The 17,143-nt window shown below is 35.2% G+C and overlaps 1 protein-coding gene and 1 long non-coding RNA gene across 2 annotated transcripts in view; one reads left to right on the forward strand and one right to left on the reverse strand.

Moving 5' to 3' along the window:
- LOC145675799 (dipeptidase 1-like) overlaps positions 1 to 17,143 on the forward strand; it is a 993,427-nt gene that overhangs the window by 77,141 nt on the left and 899,143 nt on the right. The gene's annotated exons all lie outside the window — the stretch shown is intronic.
- Positions 6,534 to 11,127, reverse strand: LOC145674936 (uncharacterized). The gene is made up of 2 exons (XR_014129081.1): positions 9,674 to 11,127; positions 6,534 to 9,455 (listed from the first exon to the last, which is right to left on the reverse strand). It is a non-coding gene; the product is annotated as an uncharacterized LOC145674936 (long non-coding RNA).

Here is a 17,143-nt window from a genome sequence, read left to right on the forward strand (position 1 = left end):
TGATATACGCAAAGATAGTTGCGCTATCTTTCCTTGATACGTTTAGTGTTTAAGTTCTGAGCTATACATACCGGTATTTTTACTATTTTTTTTTATTTGCACTCAATGTATGATATTTTTCCAGCCACGTAAAGTTGACCCAACCACATTACAGAAATACTACAATATTCATTTCTGTATAATGGATTTAGGACAGAAGTGAAAAGCGCCTGTGAAATAATAAAACAATTCGCGGTTAAAATGGGACTTCAGCAGGGATCTAGTCTTAGCCTATAACTTTTCGCAATTGTGGTGGACGAACTTCCAAAGGATATCCAGGAGTTAGCACCATGGAATGTGCTACTTGCGGATGACATCTGCTGGTGAGTGAGGCCAAGGCAGCTCTGCAAGAGGAACTAGATACCTGGAGAGGGTCATTGGAGAGGAAAGGGTTTAAAATTAGTTAAAACCGAAACAAAATATTTACATGGTCCTTTGGTCCTTTTTAAGGAAAATGTAATCGAGAATACCTGAATACAACTGGACGAAAAGAGGTGGTAATGACGAAGAAATTAAAGTACTTGGGATCAATTTTGCAGGAAAATGCAGGAATAGAAGCAGATCTAAACAGCAGAATTAGCAACGATTGGGTAAAGTTGAGAGAAGCGGCATAATTGTTGTGTGACATGTATTAGAGGAAGAGTTTACAAGGCAGTAATGACACTTGCCTTATTACACGGAGCGGAATGTTGAACGATGAAGAAGAGAGAGGAGCAGAAGTTGTATGTTGTGGGTGATGAAGATGCTGTGGTGGATATGGAGAATGACGGAGAAGGACAAAATTAAGAATGGAAATAATCTTGAGAATAGTAAAGATGAGACTAAACCGAATATGCCTAATAGAAAAACTGCAAGAAAGTAGACTGAGATACTCTGGATATGTAAGAAGAATGCCTTTGGAATACGAAGCTCACGGTGTAGATATTACTATAGAAGTGAGTGGGGAAACGCAGAGATAGAAATACAAAGTAGAAACTGGGTCCAATTGGTTAAGGATAGAAGTCAGTGGAGAGCTTTTGTGAACGCGGCATTGGACCTCTGAGTTCCATAGACCATAGAGTTTTAGTTAGAGTGGGAAACGAGGCCGAGGCCAGCCAAAGAAGAAGTTGAGAGATTGTGTTAAAAACGATATGCTGCAGTGTAGTGTCACAGCGAATATGACGCAAAGTAGAAACAGGTGGAGAACACCGATCTGAAAAAATGGACCCCAGCTAACTAGGAAAAACGTCTTAGAAGCATAAGATAATGATTTAGGGCTTAATTAGTGCTCATGTACATAAATTAATGCTCAAATTATTCTAAAATGAAAATGAAATCTTGTCAGTTTTACGTCCCACACTTATGCCAATTAGGCTAAAGGAGACGGTGATGATGATAAATGAATTGAATTAGTGGAATGAAGGACGTGAGAGGAAACGGGAGATCCCGAAAAGAAACCTACGTTATTTGTCCACCACAAAACTCACTTGGCGCAAGCTGGGATCGAACCAAGGACCCCATGCACCAGAGGTGAATGCTCAAACACTGATCCAGCACGGCCCATAAATTATTCTAGAGATATATGGATTAATAAAATCGTTGGGCGAACCTCACAATTTCTAAATGTAATCGAAAAACTGAACTGAACTAATGTCTAATTAGTGCTCTTCGTTCCACATTGTCCTAGAATTAGTGCAAATTAAATTACTTAATAAAGAACAAATTTAAGGTTAGGGCATATGCGACTTCGGGAAAAATGAAGTTTTTTTCTATGTCATGATTTGGTGCGTAACCAGTGCTTTTAATCCTATATAGTAACGGAATTAGTGCTCAGTAAGGAAATAAGCAGCAAATTTAAGTTTGGGGTATATGTGAAGTTGGCCCCACCATTTGAAAAAAATGGAATTTTCCAATGTCAGGATTTAGTACATATTTAGTGCTTTGAATTCCACATGGTTTCAGAATCGGTTCTCAATAAATAAGAGCATACTGGGCATATTTATGTTTGGCGTATATGTGAAGTTGGCTGAACTAATGTTTTGGTAAACGAAAAATCTCTGTGCTTTTTGCGAAACCCAAAATTTAAGCAGGAACGAAAATAAATGAATGAAAGAATAGAACAATTTCTATTCTTACTATTTAAAATATCTTTATAATATAAAATTAAGTTTCATTTCGTTGCATTTCGACTGAAATCATGCACTGAGAAACAAAAATGTATGTGGCGTACGTAAAAACAGGTTCATGTGAAAATCCTGTAGTTTTTTGGACTTGACGTTCAACAAGCGTTTAACTGTAAAAAATATGTTTTGTACGTACTTTCCGCATAAGTGTTTCGAATAAATATTCTTTCGGTACGAACAAAAGAATTGTATATAGGCGATCAGGATCTGACATACAGATGGACGTATGAAACATATATCTGACTATGTAACATACGTATATGTATGTAATATACGGAAGACTGTTAGATGTCATACATGCTGAAACGACATGATATAACATCTAAGCATGACATAACATCTCCCTACATCTAAGCGGGAAAAGTATGTAGCATATGGATAGCGTATGCTCTGTACAAATTTTCGTAGCAAATATAAAGATTCCGTATATTTGTATAATATACCGCTGTCCGGATAACAGATTTACCTCAATGTACACAGTCATTTTAATACACTGCTGTATAAAGGCTTTCCTGTTTTCCACCACGAATCTTGATCAGCTGCTGTCGTTATCCACATAACGTCTGAAAAATTATTCCTTGAGTCGTTTTATCTCTCTTGCAACCAAATATAAAACAGTTCTCATCCATCTTACGTCTAGTTACCTAGCTAAGCCCAGTCCTTGTACTTACTCCTAGCATACATCTATCCTAGCTCTTTGCGCAACTCCTGACTTGTGGAACATTTGTAGAAGTACATTTATTGATAGTTACACACCAAACAATATCACAGGCAAAACACAATTTTCTTATCTTCTTTACGTTCCGCAGTCACGCTGCTAAATTGACTTTGAAATTTCAGACTTTGGAACCATCATACTCATATAAGACACATTCGTAGATAAATAGTTAACCTTATATTTGGGTACGTAAACAAATGGAGAGATTATATTTGAACATTGCCTTTAAACATTCGTGCAGTAAGAATCAAACGTAGCCGTATATAGTCTGAAATGACAAGAGCATTGCTCTCTTTATTTCCATTCCAAAACCAGGAGGTAATATAAAATTTCAATCAGTGATAAAAGAATGAGAAGTAAGGCTATACATTTGGTGTCTGTATGAAAAAGTGTCACACCTCTGGTGCATGTGGTCCTCGATTTGATCCCAGTTCACATTTCACAACTTCGCACAGCATTTCACATTATAACATATCCTAAATCTATTCACAACTTCAAACTAGTTGTAGGTTTTGGAAAAAATAACCTTACCATTGGGTTTCTCTTGGAACGAGGATGTTGTTTAATATGTCACACGACCATGTTGCCATTTAAAATAAACAAGTTGATTCCAAGATGGCAGAGGACAACCTTAAACACATCATAATGTTTTCCCCTTGCACCATCATTGATCCCAATTGGCTTCGGATCGACTGCATTTACAGTTTCTCAAATATTTAGCCCGGTCCAGATTTTATATTGCACTTAACAAAATAGTATCTTTCAATTACTTCGGACATTTGTACATTTTCCAATATGGCGAACGAAGAAGTTGTGGGATTTTAGTATGTCTTTTAAATAATCTTTATCAACATCTATGTCAAATTTTAACTTGTTAATAATTATATCCTATGTTTATAAAGATATTGTATAATTTTTAATATCATCACTTGTATTTTTTAACATTTTTACTTGCAGTTACGGGCAATATTGCTATTAAAATATGTGCAAGCTAGCGAGAAGAAGACGAAAATATAAAAAAGAACTAGAATTAATTTTCTTTTCTGATATTATTATTGATGTGCTGTTGGCATAGTAATTGGATGATATGTGTTATTGGTCGTCATAGCAAGGAGAGTTATATAACAAAGGATCCATCTTGTATAAGCTACATGCATGTTATTTAAAAGATGTAAATGCTGACTTCATTACACATTATAATAAAAGGTAATATCAAGGTGGTGTGTTTAAGTGAATTTTGATAAATTAGTAGACTAGATTATAGACATACTCGATCTGTGGGCTAGTGTAACGCTATAAAATATAGGACTAGCTCAGGAGAGTAATGCTCCCGGAAGTAGGAACGAAAAACTCAGTTCTGATTGGTTGACGTTATCCATTTCTTGGCACATTGCATTCAAATAGCAGAAATCAAACAATTTCTGCTGTCGGTCTTCGCTATATGCTAGTAACGAAATTCTCTTTTGGCTTGAGTTCAAACCCGGCCCGAGGAAAGTTTTTTTTTACATTTTATAACACTTTTTAAATTAAAATAATACTCAAAAAAGTGATTTACTTACTTTTGTGCAGATAAGTAGTAGTAGTAGGAACGGGTTAGAAGCCCCGCAGGGCTCTTTTCGTTCCCCTTGTACTTTATGATATAGGGCTCGTTTTGTTCCCCTTGTACTCAATGATATAAATTTTGAGACCAACTTAAAACAACTAGCTAGGATAGCGCGTAAAATAGCTGGCTAGAGTAGCGCGCGAAAAAACGTACTTCCTGGAGGATTACTCTCTCGAGCAGGTCGTATAAAATATACAAAAATAAGTCAAGTTACAAATTGGTTTCTTCAGCCACGGATTGCGTTACATATAGATTGGTGATTTCCGCCTCAGGATTTCTGAATATTTGTGAGAAGATAAGTAAACAATCTCCTAAATAACTAACTTTAGATTGATTTTAAGATTACGTAGCAGTTTTATCAAATCCATCAACAGGTTATATCCTTGTTAAGGAGTGGAAGAAAAATTTACAGAAACATTAAAATGAGTGTTAATGGGAGTAAAATACACCTGAAGTAAGTGGCAATATAGAAATGAATACATTCTCAGACTTAACTGACCTTATCAGACACCTTAGTGAGCAAATGAATCGGCATATTGAGCAAATGGATCGGCAGAATGAGCAAATGAATCAGCTGAATCAGCAGATAGGACAAACTAAGCAACAGATAGAGCAATCGGATATTAAATGAGATACCCGGATTGAGCAGACAAATCAGCGGTTAATACAACGAATTGACCAGACAAATCAACAGTTGACACAACAGATTGAGCAGACAAATCAACAATTACCACAAGATTTGTCACAATGGATTGATCATAGTGATGGCAGAATGGAGCAAATTCACCGAAGTACAAACTTCCGTAAAAGTTATTGAAACTAAAGTTAATGAACATACGGAGCAGAGTGCAATGGATCAAAACAACGAAAATGCGGAGAACAGTGGTTGTTCCCAAGACAATCAACATGACTCCAGAATTTGTCTCAATATTCCGTCCAGCGATAGTACACAAACAAACAGTGACTCACATGATAGTTCACAAACAAATAGTGATTCACAGTGCTTTGATTCTGTTCCTGTTTTGCAAATCCTTGAAGCAAATTTAAATAAAGAACTTATTTCTGATAGTTCACAGACAAACAGTGACTCACGTGATAATTCACAAACAAACAGTGACTCACAGTGCTTTGATTCTGTTCCTGTTTTTCACATCCTTGAAGCAAATGGAAGCAAAGAACCTACTTCTGATAATGCTGCGAGGCTAACCCTAGAAGGCAGCGATGGTGAACATGATCACAAGCGAAGAGATAAGTTCCGAGGAAAGAGGACAAGGTACAGAAATGGAAGTCAAAACGATCGGCGAAGAGAAGAATGGGTTGACAGAAAAGGAGAGAAGTCAAATAAAAATTATCCGCCTGACAGCGATGCAGCTACTTCTAAGAAGCAGGACAGTGATACATCAGATGACCAGAGGAAGTCTTCATGGAACAGAAACCGTGGTAGGACAAACTACCGTGATTATCATGGAAAGAACAAGTACAGCCCTGTTAGCAGACACGACATTTCGTCACCGGATGAGAACAGAACCGAATATTACCGGTAAGATAACAGAACCTAATCTTAGTAGCCAAGGGCGCCGATTTCTCTGTAAATTTGGGGAGGCCCATTCAGATGCAGAAGGTATATACAGTATATGAAGATTTTAAGACAAAATGCACTCAAATTATGAGAAATATACGCTCATAAATACAATAGAGGGGCCCACATTAGCATTGGGGGACCGGGCCCCCTCGGCTCCCCCAGGGCGCCCTTGTTAGTAGCAACAGTAATAGTAATCGTGTAACCGAACTTAATCTTAGTAGCAACACTAATAGTAATCGTACTACACTTATGAAGCATGTAATCATTAGATCTAATTTCCTTCGAATTGGATTTCGTAGAAATTTCACAGATGGCAAAGATTCTCAAAATAAGAAACAAAGAACTGTAAAAGTAAATAATACACAAGATTGTATTCCGGTTTATGACCTTCAATGCAACTTAAACGAATTTGTTGGTCATGTAACTTAAGTCAAAGTTATGGAGTCCGAGAAAACCGTATTCAATTGATTTTTGTTTAATATCACTGTGAATACGTTTAGGATTTTGTTTGTTATTTGTGCTTTATTTGAATTCTGTGAAGATAGTACACACAGAACCACAGACGAGTTAGTTGACACAAAAAAATGCATAACTTTTGTGACTCCAGCAAAACGTTTAGATGCATAATTTTTAAGGATGCAACTAAATGCATAATGAAAACTGTTAGTTGATGCACTTGTGTGCATAAAATTTATTATGCAGATAAACGTTTTGCTGAAATCACAAAATGTTATGCATTTTTTTGTCTCCTACTGAAGCATTTACATGCATTAATTGAAACAATGGTTGGTATCGCTGGTTGCATATTCCCTAAATATACAGGATTTCCAAGGGTGTGAAAACGATTAAATAAATTTAGAACACTACTAAAAATATGTAATCGAGGCTTTTTGGGTAATGCAGGACAGAGTACAAATATTCCATATTAATGAGAGCCTCTACGGCCATTTTGGAAGTAGTCATACTGGATTTGAGTTAATTAAGTAAAATATAGACTTTACGATACACTACTATTTTTGAAATAAAGTGTGATTTTTAAAGGCATTAACAAGATTGTTTTCTATATTCTTTGTTAACGAAATGTTGATCACATAGGTCTAGATACAAAAACTTGTCATTGTAGATTTATGATCATAATTTTGTTCAGGATGCAAACAAGCAGAGAGGAAACTACCATAATATCGTTACGAAATCACACCTTATTTCAACAATAGTATCGGATCGTAAAGTTCCGATCACTGAATTAATTAAAATCCAGTATGATACCTTCCAAAATGGTTGCAGAGGCTGTCATGTGAAGTGGAATATTTTCACTCTGTCATGCATAACACCAATAAACCTCGATTTCATAGTTTTGGTAGTGTTTTAAATTTATTCCATCGTTTTCACACCTTTGACAACCCTGTATATCAGATGTGCAATATACAATTTAGGCCACTCAATTTATGAGATCCATCTAAACTAATGTCACAACCATTATGAGAAAATAGTTACAAAAATAAGGCCTTCAAATAGTATATCTTACAAGTCAAAAAAGGAAAAGAACTCAATTTATTATACCTAGGTACATAGCTTTTTTTTACAGGTTGCTCTACAAGAGCAGTTTTGCCATTTTCACTAAAGCTAAAATCCCAAATTATCTTTGGTGAAATAAAAGAACATGGGTCAATGTTAGAAAAATCGTACCGATAGCAAATCTAGCGATGGGAAACACAAAACTTTACAAAGTAAAAAAAAAAAAAAAAAAAAAAAAAAAAGTGGAAACTACCAACTCAGATTATAAATCAAACTTTGTATGTCTATGTTCTCTGAATCTTTCTATCGCTTTTTTATAATATATTTTAGTATACTAATTTAGGCCGTTTGGCCTTTTTCCGTTTCGCCTTATGCCCTCAAAACATTTTGCCATACAACCGATAAGGATGTTATCTTAAGGCGGAAGGGGAATTCCCGTTTGGCCTTTTCCTGCTTGACCTTATAACATACAAGGGAATTTTCACTCTGTTTCTGTAACAAAGAGGGATTTATCTTATTCTCAACTGCAACGTCTCTTCTATTTCAGACAAATTAAACTCAAATATCTTAGAACATAAATTTTATTATCACACCCGAAATAGCATATCAAGTTTCTATGTGGATATAATATGAAAGCATCAGTATATGAAATTACATCAATTTCACTGTTCTTAAGTCTATCTTTTAGGCGGTGAATCCTGTCGTCAAAACCGTCTCTACCTTAGCTTTCTAAGTGTGTTTCCTGATAACCACTTGAAGAAGTACTCGCAATCTTTCATTTTCACGTTGCCTGTCTTTCATTAATTCAATGAAAGAATGTATGTCTAAGTGATCCCTTGATGCCTTTCTTCGTAATTTGACGTGCCACTGTCTTGCATTGTTAGTCATTTGTTCTTGATCGTTTTCAAAGTGATTTCACAAGTCACTGCAAATAGGTAAAAATACATCAGTAGCACATTAAAAATTCAAAGGATTGCAGGAGAATCTACGTTGGAAAGTCGATGGCAAAATTTTGGGTGAACCTAATTTATTTCTTTTGCAACGCAAAAGAATGTGTTCTTTTGATAATTTACAAATCAGTGAATGTAGAATCTTCAATACATGCACGTCGCAAGAAAATCTATATTACACTTTACATTAGGTGTTAATGGAAAAAATGCTATACTGTAGAGTGCTCGGGATAGCTTAATTAATGATTTAATAATAAAAAACAATCATTAATTTTTTGCACTAAACGCCATCTATTTATGTAGGAAAGAAAACATACTTACAGAGAAAATAACGTGTCACCATCATCCAGCCAAGTGTCTATAAGATAATCATGGAACTCCTCCTTCATAGAACGTCAGGCGCATCTTCTTGCAAACGTACAAACACTACATCTAAATGGGAAGTTGGTACCAGAGGCTGTGCTGCTGCATGTCGAATCCATCTTTTTACTTCAGTGTTCTCTTTGTACAATTGAAAAAGTTCTAACTGGTGAACCTTCCTCCAAACAGACTAAGAGAAGTGGAAGGAACATCCTGTGATTTTAACCAGGAAATACTTTATTTATAGCATTGATTGCTACTTTCTTAAGATCAATAGAAACTTCTTTCAATTTGAAACGCAGTCCAAATTTCTCAGCTTCTTCCATGATTATCTCCAGTAATCTTACATGTGTCTCTTGCTTTTTACTGGGCAATATGCAGAAGAGGAGAACAAATACCTGGCCGAAATATTTTTCGTGCAGGATGTACATTTGGGAGAAAAGGAGAGGTACAGTCTTAAGTGTCCCTCCATTACAATCCTGTCGCACTGACACATAATTTACAAAGTTCCAACAGTGCCGAAAACCTGTTGAAGATAGAAAGACTAGAATAAAGAACACAGACATTCTAAAGAAAATGCTTTAATATTAATACTCTTACTCCTATTACTATTGTCATAACAGATTTTCACGATTTCAAAAAAAAAAAAAGAAAGAAAAAGAAAAAAGAAAAAAAAGAAAAAAAGAAACAAGAAGAACGTAAGAAATGATAAAATATTTTCTTGATCACTAAAATATAACTTACAAGAATTCTACTGGTGTCATCGCCTTCATCCCCCAATAAAAGTTTTTGCCGTCCTGCGTTTCGCTCCACGATCCTTCCACATTCAATTTATTCAATCTTTGCGATAGTGGTGCCCAGTTCATGCTCGTACGTTATATAGAGAGTGTTTAACGGCACCAAAAATAGGGACAACAGATGCAGTTTCACCACAGTAATTTCCCTTAGCAATCTTCTTCCTGGAGAGAAGAAAATAAATTCATTTTAAACATTAACAGCAAAAAAAAAAAAAAAAAGTCGTACTTTCCCTCTAGAAAGTAAAGACAGACGGAATATTGCTTAATTACGACCGGTTAATTGTGTTACACTATAAATAAATAAAAAAAAATGGACTATGTATTTGTGTGCTAGCTAGGATGCCATTTAAGAAAAGTTCCACATCTAAAGTTCTAAAATAACTTTTGGAAAAGTTGCACGAGTAAATATTAGAAACATGCAGAGAAGCTTCAGTGTCAAAATTACTTATACCTATTTACAACTATTATATATACTTACCTATACTTACCTATATGTCTTAGTAATTGTTGATGTTCGTTCTTCCGCCGCTCTCTTCTTCATATGTGAGGTACAAATACAAGGCTACATGAGCAATTTTTTAAACAGTGACGCAGATAACACAAAATTCTGAATACTTGCTTTGATTATACGCTATTCTGTTCGTTCAAACGTAAATACTACTAGCATTACAAATGTTTTCCAAAATGACACTAAAATTCCCTATCATAACTTGAAAATCCCCTTCGCTGGTGTAAGGCGAAATGGAAAGGGCAAAGGGGAATTCCTGTTTTGCCTTACAATCAAATTAGCATATACTATCTTAGCATCATAGCCTGAAGTAATGAAAACAGGCACAAGGCGAAACGGGAAAAGGCCAAACGGGAAGACATCCAAAGTTTCATTTTAAAATCATCTGAAAGAATTGTTCACTTACATTTTCCTGTTTTTAATTATTAAAGATATATTTTGCAAACGGACAAATACGTGGACGTTTCGAATTAGGTACAAAAATATGAAAACTGTTCTTGTGATGTATAATTACAATATTCTAAAAAAAGTTATATTTCTGGGATAAAAGTCTGTAGGTCTATAGTAATTTACCATGTTAAATTCAAATCTGAAATCAGAATTTCGCTATCAGGTTTACTTTCTCAGTAATATAGGATGTTACGTAAGTACACGACGCATGTAAAAAAAAAAAAAAAAAAAAAACCTGAAAATGGAACAGTAACTAAGACGTTACTGGTTTAGCCTGTAGCATGTTTTCTAGTACGTGTGTCTCTTGTCTCTACTGACACATCATCAGTAGCCTTCTGACATGCTGAGTTATGTTTCTTTCATTTCCCATTCATGAAACTACGAATTTTAATTAAAAATGAAGTAACAGTCAGTTTAAATCTCATAATCAAATTGAATTCATTGGAAGAACATAACACTAGTGGAAAATCCTGTTAACCTCTGAAAAGTTAACCTGATAATGATACCAGAAATTACATTTGAAATTTCCTTTCCTTATTATACGCTGTGTTAAAACGGCACCATTCACATTTCCCTATCATGTCCCTGAAACGGAAAGTTTGAGGGGAAAAATAAGGCTTTTGGTAGAAAAAATCCCTTTTTTCTATTTTGGGTCCCTCCGGAACACCCTGTGTTAACACACAGATCTCAAAATAAACTGAAAAATACTAAATGGTGTACGAAACGTGTGTACAAAATTTCAAGCTTCTATCTTGAATAGTAAGGATGGGAGAAACAAATTACCAATCAGCTAAGAACATCCCCACAGTGGCCCAGATGACTCAAAAAGATTCGGATGTAATATAAAAATTTTCTGAGACATCCTAGGGTCATGTTTTACACTTCATTCTCATCAGAATAGAACAGTCTTTCAAACGGTACCATTCATATGTTTCCGTCATGTATCTGAGGCGGGAAAAATTGCAAAAAATGGGATTTTTGTTAAAATATCCCTTTTTTAGCATTTCTGGACCCCTCCCCCCTCCCCTGTGTTAACACACAGATCTCAAAATCAACTGAAAAATGTTAAGGGCATAGTGAATATGTCTACAAAATTTCAAGCTTCTATTTAGAACAGTAAGGTAAATATATATATATTAACACATGTGCTAAGAATATCCCCACAATACCCCAAATTCCCGCAAAAACGGGAAATTTTCTAAGACATACCTATTTACCCTAGGATCGTGGTTCGTACCTCATTTTCTTCAGAATGGAAAGTACTTTCTAACGTTACCAATCACATGTCTTCATCATGTATCTGAGGCGGGAAAATCTCGATAAAGAGATTTATTAAAATATCCCTTTTTAAAACCTTTTTACCCGTTTGAACACAACTTGGGGCACCGCAGAGATCTGAAATATATCTGTAGAATACTAAGGAGTACACTGAATGTATGTGCAAAATATCGATCTTCTAGGTGCAAAAGTAAGCCCGCCAAAAAATAATATGCCCACAGTACCATAAATTCCCGTTTAAAACAAGATCTCAGGTAAAAATTTCCTGAGACATCCTTATTTACATTAGCATTATGGTTCGTACCTCATTCTCTTCAGAATAGAACAGCCTTTGAAACGTTTTCCATTCGCATGTCTCCGTCGAGTATCTGAGCGGGAAAATCGAGAAAAAGGGAATTTTTGTTATACAGTAGGTGCAAAAGTAAGTAACTCAAAAAATAGTAAAAATAGGCCTAACAAAAAATTCTTTAGTTTTAAGTTATGACGTATCACACCCTATGTTTCGACCCAGAAAGGCGTAAAACCATACGTAACGTGTTCTAGAACGCTTCCACTCTAGAAAAAAAGCTTTATTAGTACTTTTTAAATCGAATAATGAAAATACAACCCTAACGTATAAACATATACGATATATGTAAGGGTTAATGCCGTGCTACTGTTTTTAACCTTCAATTTATTTCCTGCTCAATAGTAGGCATACCTGTGTTTTGTCAATATTTACTTCAATATCACGAAATCGGGGCTTTTGGCCCGATACTCTAACCAAAACATCACAATTACGTGACCATGTGTGACTTTTAGTAGATACTCAACTATTGGTATGTGCAGGACAAGGGCGCCGTTTTCTGTGTAACTTTGGAGGGCCCTATGAAAGATATGCATTAGTAGAAAGGAAAAATGAACGACCATGTACTGTAGAAATAGGAGAACCTGCTTCAACTTAGCAATTTGGCCCCCCTCGTTAGAGGACCATTTCAACTTTGGAGGTCCCAGACCACTAAACCCCCACCCCAGGATCGGCGCCCTTGGTGCAGGAGTAACAACTTATGCGAGTTAAATGAAGTTTTTCTAAATAATCAACCTTCACCTAATAAGAATATTATTATTATTATTATTAATAATAATAATAATAATAATAATAATAATAATAACAGCGGTTCGGAGTTCACGCGTGCATCGGATATATTTAATGAGAATCAAGCAGCCACTAGCATGAGTCACTTCAACATACAGTATGTACTGTAGTTAACCTAAATATTTCTTCACTCCTTTGTGGATTTTTGTAGGAAACGAGTTCCTTCTGAGAATCCCTTATGGCTTTGTCTCTATTCTTGTTGCTATTTTTGTTTTGCTAACGGTACTTTTCTTAATAACTACATACTTGCACTACCTAACACAATAATATCGTATTTTAATATACACTTACCTCCGTTTTTCTAAGCAGACTCCAGCACTAGACAAACGAACACACACAATAACAAGTCAGAATTCGCTCCACAACAACACGAAAACCAGTCGAGCATGCGCAGTAAGTGCTGGAGACTAGCTTCAAACAAAACACGACAGGTGACGCTCACATCAAGAAGAAATGCATCCGTACCGATGCAAAGATCTGCATCAATTGAGTAATCTTAAACCACAATGCATTTATATGTCTCAAATGACCCATTTTTTATTTTCGATCGTTTTCTAGGGTTGAAAATGCTGCGCATCAGTGACAAAAACGAAATTTATACATATTAACGCGCCATTTGATGCACGTAAATGTTTCAAATTTCCTATGATGCACTTGTAGTTCTGTGTGTATGAATAACCATAATACATTTATGTATCAAACAAATTAATCCTAAAGGTTTCGAGAACTAATGGATGTAAAAACTGATTAAACGCTTGGGTTTATGCAATATTGACGAACTAAAGTTATGGCATTCTTCAAAATATACCAAAAGTAAATAGATGCAATTAGTAAAGACATTAATTCTTTCTGAAGTTGTATCTAAAGTTACATAAATGACATTTAATCTTTAAATTAATACTTAATATGATAATTTCTTTATTTGTGTTAGTTTTTGTTATGATGTTGATTACACTAGTCAATAAGATTTTGGCACAGAAATGAAAATACCTAATTCTAAAAGAACTTTTCACGTAGAATTTGAATCTGCAATCAGTTTTTCTCCATCACTCTGTTTTCCCGTGACAGGGGGATTTTCGGGAAATTTTCCCTCAAATTTCCTTTTTTTTTTTTTTTTTTTACAATTTTTGTACCTGTAGATCGGGTACCCTTAGGTATATAAACACACAAATTGTATTGTATGTTAGCTTTATTTATACTTAGTAAGCCCTCTAAGTTTCATAAGAATCGCATTATTCTTTCTAGAGAAATAAACATATATAAAAATATGCTATGCGTACTGTTCATTTTACCATATTCATTAATGCAGATAAAATCACATATAACTTCCATGAAAATTACAATATAAGCACTGCTTATACCTCATTGGACTTCCAATAAAACATATTTTCAATGATGTGTACACCATGTCGCCATTTTTATATGAGGGAATTTCTTGAGGGATTTTGTGGGAAATTCCCTCCAAAAAGTAGTTTATAAGATTTTTTGTCTTAACTTGCTATTTGTATATAGTGATACAGAAACAGGAACTGCACTAAAACATAGTTGTATGTCTACTTAATTAATAATGTTAATTTCATGTGAATCGCGTTATTCTGTCTAGAGATATAAACTATTGTGTCTATTTATAGGTTAAAGAATATACTATGCAAGACTTTTACCAAACACAAAGATCTAACGTTGACGTATTACTGTCGGCACATAGAAGGATACTCAAATACAAGCACAAATACACGCATGCTTTCTGTGGGAAATAAGTCACTTTTTAATATTTTGATCTGCCAACAATGCATAAAAATATTGATGACTCACGTAACGTGATGACTGTTAGTAGCGTTTGAGTGACGGTCCTAGCTGGATGTGTTTTAGATGTGGCCGCGTGTAAGTTGAAGTGTTTATGCATTGTGGAGTTCGAATAGATTGTGTTGTGTGGTGATCAGGGATGAATTCAGGGGGTAGCCCGGGGAGGAATGTCCCCCCCGAAGAAAATTCATTCCCCCCCGGAGAAACTCCCAACATTTCAGTCACAAATGTAGGAATTACTGCACCCAATTATTTGTTTTTCTTTCCGTGCAGGTGCAGACGAAATCCGATCTCTCAATATACATATAAATGACGCAGACTCATTCTATATAAATATTAAACATGTAACATCTAAGATAGAATACCAAATAGTCAATAAAACCTGTATTTCTTAACGCTATGACCGAGTTTGGGAGAACATGAAATTGTCAACTGTTGAAGAAAGGTTTGTATTTTAGTAGGTACTATACTCTCGCCCTATATTATATATTAGTATGTAACACTAGCACAGATTGAGATAGGAAAGGAAAGACAGGGAAGATCTTTCGATCATTCCATATGATCTCTGATGTCAGCAAACTTCAGTTCTTGAAAATGTACAGTTCTTGCATTATTTGAAATAGAGCGTCTAAATCTCATTTCTCGCATCGGAAGTAACAGACGTAAATGTGTTTTACGATTGTTAAAGTAAACACACCTTTCTTTAACTAAAAATAAGTCAGTTAAAGGGTGAGATTCAAAGGGAGTCATTTAGAGGAATCAGGGAGGAACAGTTATCCCTCCTGGGTTACAGATTTATATAGAATTTATCAATATAATAGTAGTATATAAGTGAAAGATTGCTATTGAAGGTGACGAAGGAGGAGCAAGCGGAGCGACGGCCCCGAGCACCGAAGAAAGGGGCGCACGATTCGGGAGGGAAAAGAAAAGAAAAGAAGGAAAGAAAAAGAGGGAATGAAACCCATGTGGGCATGTGCACATATATAAAATGAAAGGAAAAAAGTAATAAAAAGTGCTCAAAATGAAGGAAAAGCTGGGTTTACTTTTTAAAATTTTCTCACCTTTCGCAGCTGGTCTGTACGGGGTGCAGTCGCTCACTCATATGTACGGGGTTGCCGTCGTATACTCTCGCCCCAAGCGCTGACTTTCCACGACACGGCACTAATCCTACTGAAGATTTCGTAAACTAAACTATTGATGTGTATGCAGTGAAGAAACCAAGGCTAATATACTTGATTTAGAATCAGAAGTGTGAGAAAGAATGGTTACTTTTTGTTAAGATATTCCTATGTATGTTTGTTTTAGGACAAAAAAAAATATTTGAGTTAATTTAAATCTTTTTAAAGAAACTTCTACAAACATAACAAACAGGAACTACTGAATATAGGGAAAAAATAACTAAAATAGCTACTGTGAATGGCAGTTAAAGTTTAGTCTAAAATATTTTTGCCAGTCTTTATTTAATGTTTTAGATAAAATTAAACGATGGTTTATATATATATATATATATATATATATATATATATATATATATATATATATATATATATATATATATAATCTCACATTGAATATTTATCAGCAATTAGTCTCAATATTAGCTAAGATGTGCATTGGAATGGAATTGTTAAATATGCTGCTTTCTTGCAAAAATACAGAAAAACAACACCCCCCGAGGAGTTCAAATTCCCCCCCGGGTGAAAATGTCTGAATTCAACACTGGTGGTGATGCACTGAGTTAGATTACGTTTGTGTTGCTACATGATTGATGGAGTGTAGATTCGTGTGTATGTGTGTGTGATACCTTACAGGATACAAGATGCCGAAGAAGTGTGTAAATCACCCGGACAATTTCTGTTATTATGTGGGGAGCTGACATTTAAAACGCAACGTCGATGTTTTACTCCACTTGTGAGGAGGTATTATCAGTTATATTTTGGTTGCTGTGTAGGAGACCAAGATAAGAATTTCGCTCCTCACTACATTTGTTGTACTTTAGTGAAACGTCTGACTGGGTGGGACGTTTATATTAATATTTATTAGAAGTTTTTTTTGTATGCCGTTTTAAAGTTTTCACGGTTCTCATAATTGTCTTTCTACACTCTAGAATACAAATCTACACTAACGGAACAATTTAATGGCATCAAACACAGACGCCTTTCCGCTGGTCTAGTGGCGAGCGTGTCTACCTTTTGTGCACGGGCTCCCTGGTTCGATTCCCGATAGAAGAGACCGAAAATCAG

Source organism: Thermobia domestica, chromosome 18, assembly GCF_964235325.1.
Source record: "Thermobia domestica chromosome 18, izTheDome1.hap1.1, whole genome shotgun sequence".
Lineage (NCBI taxonomy): Eukaryota > Metazoa > Arthropoda > Insecta > Zygentoma > Lepismatidae > Thermobia > Thermobia domestica.